The 7,377-nt window shown below is 34.3% G+C and overlaps 1 long non-coding RNA gene across 1 annotated transcript; it reads right to left on the bottom strand.

Annotated features, from left to right (window-relative positions):
* Nucleotides 1-3,912: 3,912 nt before the first annotated feature.
* LOC139192048 (uncharacterized) lies at nucleotides 3,913-7,028 on the bottom strand. The gene is made up of 3 exons (XR_011575828.1): nucleotides 6,888-7,028; nucleotides 6,197-6,437; nucleotides 3,913-4,124 (listed from the first exon to the last, which is right to left on the bottom strand). It is a non-coding gene; the product is annotated as an uncharacterized lncRNA (long non-coding RNA).
* Nucleotides 7,029-7,377: the final 349 nt, after the last annotated feature.

The raw sequence follows: 7,377 nt of genomic DNA, 5'->3' as shown, positions 1-7,377 counted from the left end.
GAGTCTCATTGGTCCATTTATGGTCACTCTTGCTTGAAGAATCAAAGAGCTTATTGATAGAAGCATATTTATGAGACTGAGTTAGCTTGTTCTCATGCATTTATGTTGTTAATTCTTAGTTAATTATGTATTTTAAGTTATTTTCGTGTGTTTGTAGGTCCATAAGCCTTATAAAGCAATAAGATGCATTTTGGAGCAGTTTTAGGCTTATAATGAATAGCACATGCATGGATCAAGGTGGATGGATGAAATTGAAGACTAAAGAGGCTAGGAATGTGTTAAAGAGAAAGAAGAATTAATGTAAAAAGGACAAAGAGCTCAGCCACAAAGGGGTGTCACTCAACCATTCACTTTTCCATCATTGCCGTGCACCACCATTGCACTACCTTTGGATTCCTATGCCGTGCATCATCATCCATGTTCCCTCCATTGACTCATTTGTTGCATCATTCCACCTCCCTTTCCTTTCTCTACCATGTGCACAATCATTCATGTTCCCTAGCTGCAACACCACTCCATTTTACCCCCATGCTTTGCATCATCACTTCACTTTCACCTTTGAATCATTTCAAACACCACTTATTGCACTCAATTGCTACACCATTCCTTGTTCCCTTCATCATTTCATATTTCATGCATCATTGTACTCAATTGCTACACCACTCCATGTTCCCCTCTATTGCCATGCACTTCCTCTATAAAAGGAAGTGTGTGTAACATAAATGAGTTCATACTTGGTTAGATCATTCACTCCCATTTCAACACAACCTTCATCCAAACACATCCATTCATCTTCACATCCATTCCTCTATACAAACAAACCTTCAAACACTCACCAACACCTTGTGCCGTAGCAAAGGAAAGGAAGGAAAGTGTTTGGACGTGCTTGCTGTCCAACTTGGATCGTAGCCAAGAGGGGTTTAGCCACTCATATTTACAACAAAATGAAAGGAAATGAATTTAAACATTAGAAACAAAAGAAAGAAAACACCTAAACACTTTCCAATGTTTAAATTCATTTCCTTTCATTTTGTTGTAAATATGAGTGGCTAAACCCCTCTTGGCTAAGGGTGATTTCAAAGCCATGATTATGTGTGCAATATAATTTGATAAATTCCAGTTATGAACTCTTGAATCGTGAATGCAATTGGCTTAACTATTTGATTGATAACTTATTTGTATTTGTTAATTAAGGGTCGACACTTAATTGGCATGCATAAAGCCGTTGCTAGAACGTAAGGAAGTTTCACATAATCGTTACAAACTTATATTCACATGTAGTGAAGGTCGCTTATAAACGATCGCATTAAGTTCAATTCCTAGCATGAGTGACATGATGTCATAGTTGCAAGTGTTTTGTCAATGCTTATGATTTTCATTAAACGTAATGATCTTTGATTGTATTTCTATTATGATGTCATGTAGGGAACTTTTGAAGAATGTTTTGGGTTGTCGAATGATGTCATCCAATCCAATAAAAGAAGGAAAATCTGAGAGTTAATTAGTGATGTCACGGTTAATTTGGAGCATTGTCATTCATAGTTTAATGGAGTAGTAACTGAAAATCGAGTTGTTTGCATACATATCATGTGTGGAAAAAAAGCCTCTAGCTATCTCATCCATCATCTTATTTCTCAAATTTGTTTTACAATCTGTCTAGTTTTTCATACTTGTTTGTTTGTTTCAACTTCGTCCAAAACTCACTCCCCCTTTACTTTAGTGTGTCTAATTAGTTAGAATCTGTTTTAATTTGTGTTTTTAAATGTTTTGATTCAAGTAAAAGTCAATTTTCGTCCAAAGTCATTCCTAGTGTCTAGTTTAAGTTTATTTGGTTGTTTTAAGCTGTTTTGAGTATTTTAAGTTTGCTTTGAGTCTTGTGAGTCTTGTTAAGTGTTTTTAAGTTTAATTTTATGTTTTTGGGTCAGTTTATAGGTTATTAGCAAGCCCTCCTAATCCCCGGTCCAGAACGATCCCTACTTATACTTATACTACAATTGTCAAAAGAGGGTTAAATTTGTGTGTTAACTTAATTTTCGCATCACTTATGGCACCACAACTGCCTTATGCCATCCTTGTGGCCAATTTTGAAGAAGTACCAGAATTTATGGATAGGCAATTCCATATGAAAGAACAAGGTTGGAAAATCCCACCATCGCACAAATTGTATTGGGAGAACACTGCACATGAGCACACTTCACGAAGTAGATCACCTTTTGGTAGAAGCGTGACATAGGAAAATTGAATCCCAACATGAAGTAGTAGGGATGGAACGTGATAGCTCTCTTTCATGTAAAAGCAGCCTCAACACACGACTCTTGACTACATCTATCCTCCACCTGCTTCACATGAGCATTGGACGAAATTGCATGCTTAAATTCTTTAAGGAAGTCCCGGAACAAATCATCGAAGTTAATCTTCACATAAGCAGCTCTAAGTATCATACTTTCCCAAAAGACCACCAAGACGATACTTGGGTAGGGGATATTCATCACACTTACTCTCGGGAGAAGACATTCTGAAACAACTGTGCACTAAATACCGAAAAATATTTAAAAAATTGTTTGAAAAAAACAAAGAGGAAGAAAGATTGGGCACCATATTGCAGCTCAACACCCCCGTGTGCTAGGCCTCAACTCAAGTAACAGCAACAACAGCTGCATTTGCAACCTTAGTGGGCTACAACCTAATGACTCTAGAGAGGCCTCATAAACCCAGCTCAGGTGAGTCTAGCGCGCCTATCCCTCATTCAGCTACCCAGTCCGCGCCAACCCTCATGCACCACGACTCCATGTCGCATTTACCTGATCCCCAACTTCTAGCCGCGCCGATACTCCTCTTAGTCGCGTCGTTGACTCCTCCTGTAGCTCCAGTCGAGCCACAATTGTAGAATTTTTTTTTTCTTTTTCTTACCTTGGAGTCGCTACACATAACGACAAAGATGAAAAACAACTTTTCACGCAGCAAGCAAAGAAGAAAATTGGGGACGGGGGAACAATTTCCTCTAATTTTCTCTCTTTCTTGTTTGGAAAATAATTACTCTCTAGGTTATTTAAAGTAGAGTAAATTAAATCAAAATGCAATTGGACTCCATCTCTTGAAGACTATTATAAGTTAGCAGGCCCTTTATGCAAAGAGATCCCCATTTTTTTCAAAAAATGGGGATTAGGTGTGGGGCTCACTTCACATCGAACTTCAACGATCCGAACCGTCTATTTTGTAAGTCTCAATTCATAGATCATTCTTGCAAAAATTCAATTTAATCCGAAATCATTTGCCTATTTAATTATCAAGATAAAATTTCATTGTTTCTTATATAACAAAGTATTCGTTCATTTCTTTGAACCCAATTAGATGTCATAAACATTTCCGATTTGGCTAATATTTTGTAAGGATGATCTATGAGGTGCAACTTGAAAAATAGACCGTTCGGATCGTTAAAGTTTGATGTAATGTGGACCCCACAACTAATCCCCATTTTTATAAAAAAATGGGGATCCCTTTCCTTAAAGATTTCCTATAAGTTAGAGCTCATAATCTTATATAGTCAATAAATTAACTTTTGGCTGGCCCACTCAAATTAGAATTTCTACACCTTGAGGTGCAACACAACAATTGTGTAAGGCATATGTGGAGAAAAAGATCTGACTACCACTTCTTCGAGCTCCTCTACTCATGGCAATGATATAAGGCAAATTAAAGGCTGAATTCATAACTAGTTCATGCCTTGAAGCTTTCCTCATTGACGATAAGTTCTATTACACAAGAAGCCTAATTACATCCTATTAATGATTTTTCAAGATAATCCTTTGCATTAATAATTAATCTTGATGAAGTAGGTTGACACAAGGATTATTAATATTATTAATCAGAAGAGTTTAATAATATCTACAAGGATTATCCTCAATACTGTCAAGTCATAAGTACAACTCCATCCACTAGATTACACAACTTGGCTACATCTCTACACATATGGCTGGGAGTGCTCCCTATTAATACATCATTCAACAGCAAACTCCTAGTAAGCCTTTGCTCGCATTAGGCCCAAATTTGAGATTCGTTGGCCAACCCTTCACGCATTGGGTTGTTTTGAAAGTACAATTTCGTTTTACGGCATTATTTTGATTCTACAGTGAACAACAGTAAATGAGATTCGAGGCACCCAAGAAATAGTAAGAAAGATTAGTTATAAAAATAAAAAGAGAAATCGAATCTCAAAGAGAAGTTAGTGCATGATTGAGGGAGGGACGTGCTTGGCCAGGTATGGGGGAAGACCAGTCAACATCGATCACTGATCACTGCGTAAAAAGCTACTAATACTGAAGGCTTAGGGTGCGGCATACAGGTACAAGTCACACCAGTATGGGCACTGCTTTGAGCAGTAAGCCTGTAAGTAAAACCCTGTACCAGTGCGTTCGTTGTCAATCACGCACAAACTACAACGACCCAACTAAAGATAAATAAAGAAGGTATTATGTTCATATTATTTTTTTTCTACTTCATTAATTTTATTTATTTTTAATTTTTAATCAAGGTACTTGAGTATTAATAATATAATTAATTATTTGAATAATAAAATATTTTTATTTTTAAATATATTAGTGTTAAAAATATTATAATTAGTATATTTATATTTATGATTAAAATTTTTATCATATATTTTTATTTTTAGTTTGTACCATTTTTTTTTCATTTTTAATTTGTACCCATATATTATTTTTTTTTTGTGCCCATATTTTTTAAAATTTTATTTGTCTTTGTACTTATATGTATACCATCACGTGACATTGTATATTTAATCAATGATAGAAAAATTGCATATGATATATTTATGTTTTATGCCTAAACTTTGTATCATATATTTATATTTTTAGTTTGTATCCACTTTTAATTTGCAACATTTTTTCAAATTTGTAGTATTTTCATTTTAGTTTTATTTTGTACCCATGTATTAATTTATTTTAGCATCTATATTTTAAAAAAATTCATTTGTACTCATAATTTTTTAATCTTTTTATATGTATCCTAATTTATTTATAATGTACTAATTCTTCTTTATTAATGTACCACTTTGTTATATGTGAAATTTACCAATTTTTTTAACACTATGAATACATTCTTTTGCCATTTATTACTTCTTATTTTTACATAGTTTTTATCCATTTATTCAATCAAAATGTTTGAATTTTTTTATTGTAACCGTTTCTAATAGTATTATAATGAGAGATTTTAAATTTATAGGATTATAAATCTCATAAAATATCAAACAATTAATGTCAAAATTATAAAAATAAAAATATTAATTGTAATATAATGAGGTGTACAAAGTCAAGGGATTTTGATCAAACTTTAAATACTATTAAGGTTTTAGTCGAAGAATATTAAGGATTATGGACCACATCTAAAGTATCCCATAAATAAAAGATTCTGTTTTTTTGACCTGATATTTTCCAAATGTGAAAACGCAAGATTTTCAAGTTGCGTTTACTTAATAGTAACGGAGAACATAAAGAATCAAATAATGTAGAAATCCAACAATTTAGGAATCGGTAGCCGTATGGAATCAGACAAAAAGTCTACTTATTTTCCCATTGAAATGGGTTTGTTCCTGGTACACGACTTTAATTTTTCATTTTCAATAATGAGTTTTGTACAGAAAATGGGAAGATGATGGACGTTGAAGGCAAAATCTTTAGGAAGATGAATGAGACATCTTTGTACAACAAAGGCACAATGCAATCAAAGACGAAAGTTTCATATTACTTTATATTCTTCTGTTTTGATCTCGTTTAGTAACATAATTGATCACACATAGTTTATGAGTTGAGATTTTTTTTTGCTAGAATTGCAAGGAAAGAGAAAACATGGTCCATGAGCCTATGAGATGAGTCTAAAGGTGTACGCTAATCTAGATATGATAATAAATACAATTATGTGGTAACATATTATTCTCAAAACTTAACATATGACAAGCTTTGAGTGGTTGGTAGCAGTGGCGAAGCCAGGATTTCTCGGGGGAATGGGCGAACTTAAAAGAATGCAAGGTTAAAGAAAAATGGCAACAACTAAATATTTTTATACCATACTCACATTTGAAAAGATAACAATAACGGCAAAATGCAGCATTTTTTGATATACTATACTCCAACCACTTAAACTTATCAAACCAACGAATGATAAAACATCGATTGTCACTAACCTTTCTTGGCATGATGTGGTCTCTAGGTTGACAAGGATCAATTTGGAGATAGTGTCTACGAATTGCTTCACGATAATTAGGTGGATAATCAATCATTCGACGTCTATGTGCAGGGTCTGCAGGAAGATTAGCCAATATTTCATCCAAATCCAACTCAGTGGCTTCACTTTGTTGTGACCTACTTGGAATATTTGAAGGAGGATTTAAGCATTGTTTCTTATAGTATCGTTCCATTACGTAACTGTAAAATGGAAAGAAATAAAAATTCTTAGACTCTTAATCCTAAAGTAGACTATACTATTACTATAGTATGTATAATAACTAATCCAACCAACCAACAATTCAATTAATCAAAAGTACTAATAACCAATAACCATATTCGTATCTATTGGGTTAAATTTGTATCAATAATTTGTATCATAGAATCATAGAAGCATATCAAAAATTTGTATCAATAATTCGTATCAATTGGGTTAAATTTCTAATTCCCAATTCGTATCAATAATTTCATCCTAAAAAATAATTTCATAATTTCTTATCAATAATCATAAAAGCATATGATTCACATCAATAATCAATAACAAATAACCATATTAATGCATTAGCATATAATTTCATACCAATTCAAGGAAATTTGTATTGAATAATTAATTAGGTTAGGGATTATACATTTAAGAATTAAAAATTTTACCTTTAGATGGTGATTGGTGGAAGGCCCTGTGCTGTGTTGATTGGTGGCTTGTTAGCTTGTAAAGGGACGTTGGCACTGGGATGTTGGGGAGCAGAAATTAAAGCTCCTGTCCTGTGTTGATTGGTGAAGAACGGCAGAAGGAACAAAAGCAAAGGGAACAGAACGGGTTGGGACTGACTAGGGTTTTGGGCGACACGCGGAAGCGGTCCCCATTTGTATTTTTTTTTTTAATTCAAACATACAAAACGGCGCCGTTTTGTATAACAATTTTTAAATTTTTTTAACCAGGCCCAAAACGACGTCGTTTTGGCCTGGTTTAAAAAAATAAAAAAATAAACTGCAATCTGCAGATTGCAGATTGCCCAGAAAAACAGAGGACTTGAACCAGCAATTTCCGACGAGGCGCGCGCGAGGGGAGTGGCGAAGAGCTGGGTCCAATGGTGTTTCCCGGCGAGGGGAGTGGCGGCCGCCACTCCTCGCCCTCACGTGG

Source organism: Malus domestica, chromosome 15 (assembly GCF_042453785.1).
Source record: "Malus domestica chromosome 15, GDT2T_hap1".
Lineage (NCBI taxonomy): Eukaryota > Viridiplantae > Streptophyta > Magnoliopsida > Rosales > Rosaceae > Malus > Malus domestica.
This window is presented reverse-complemented; position numbering and strand designations above follow the sequence as displayed.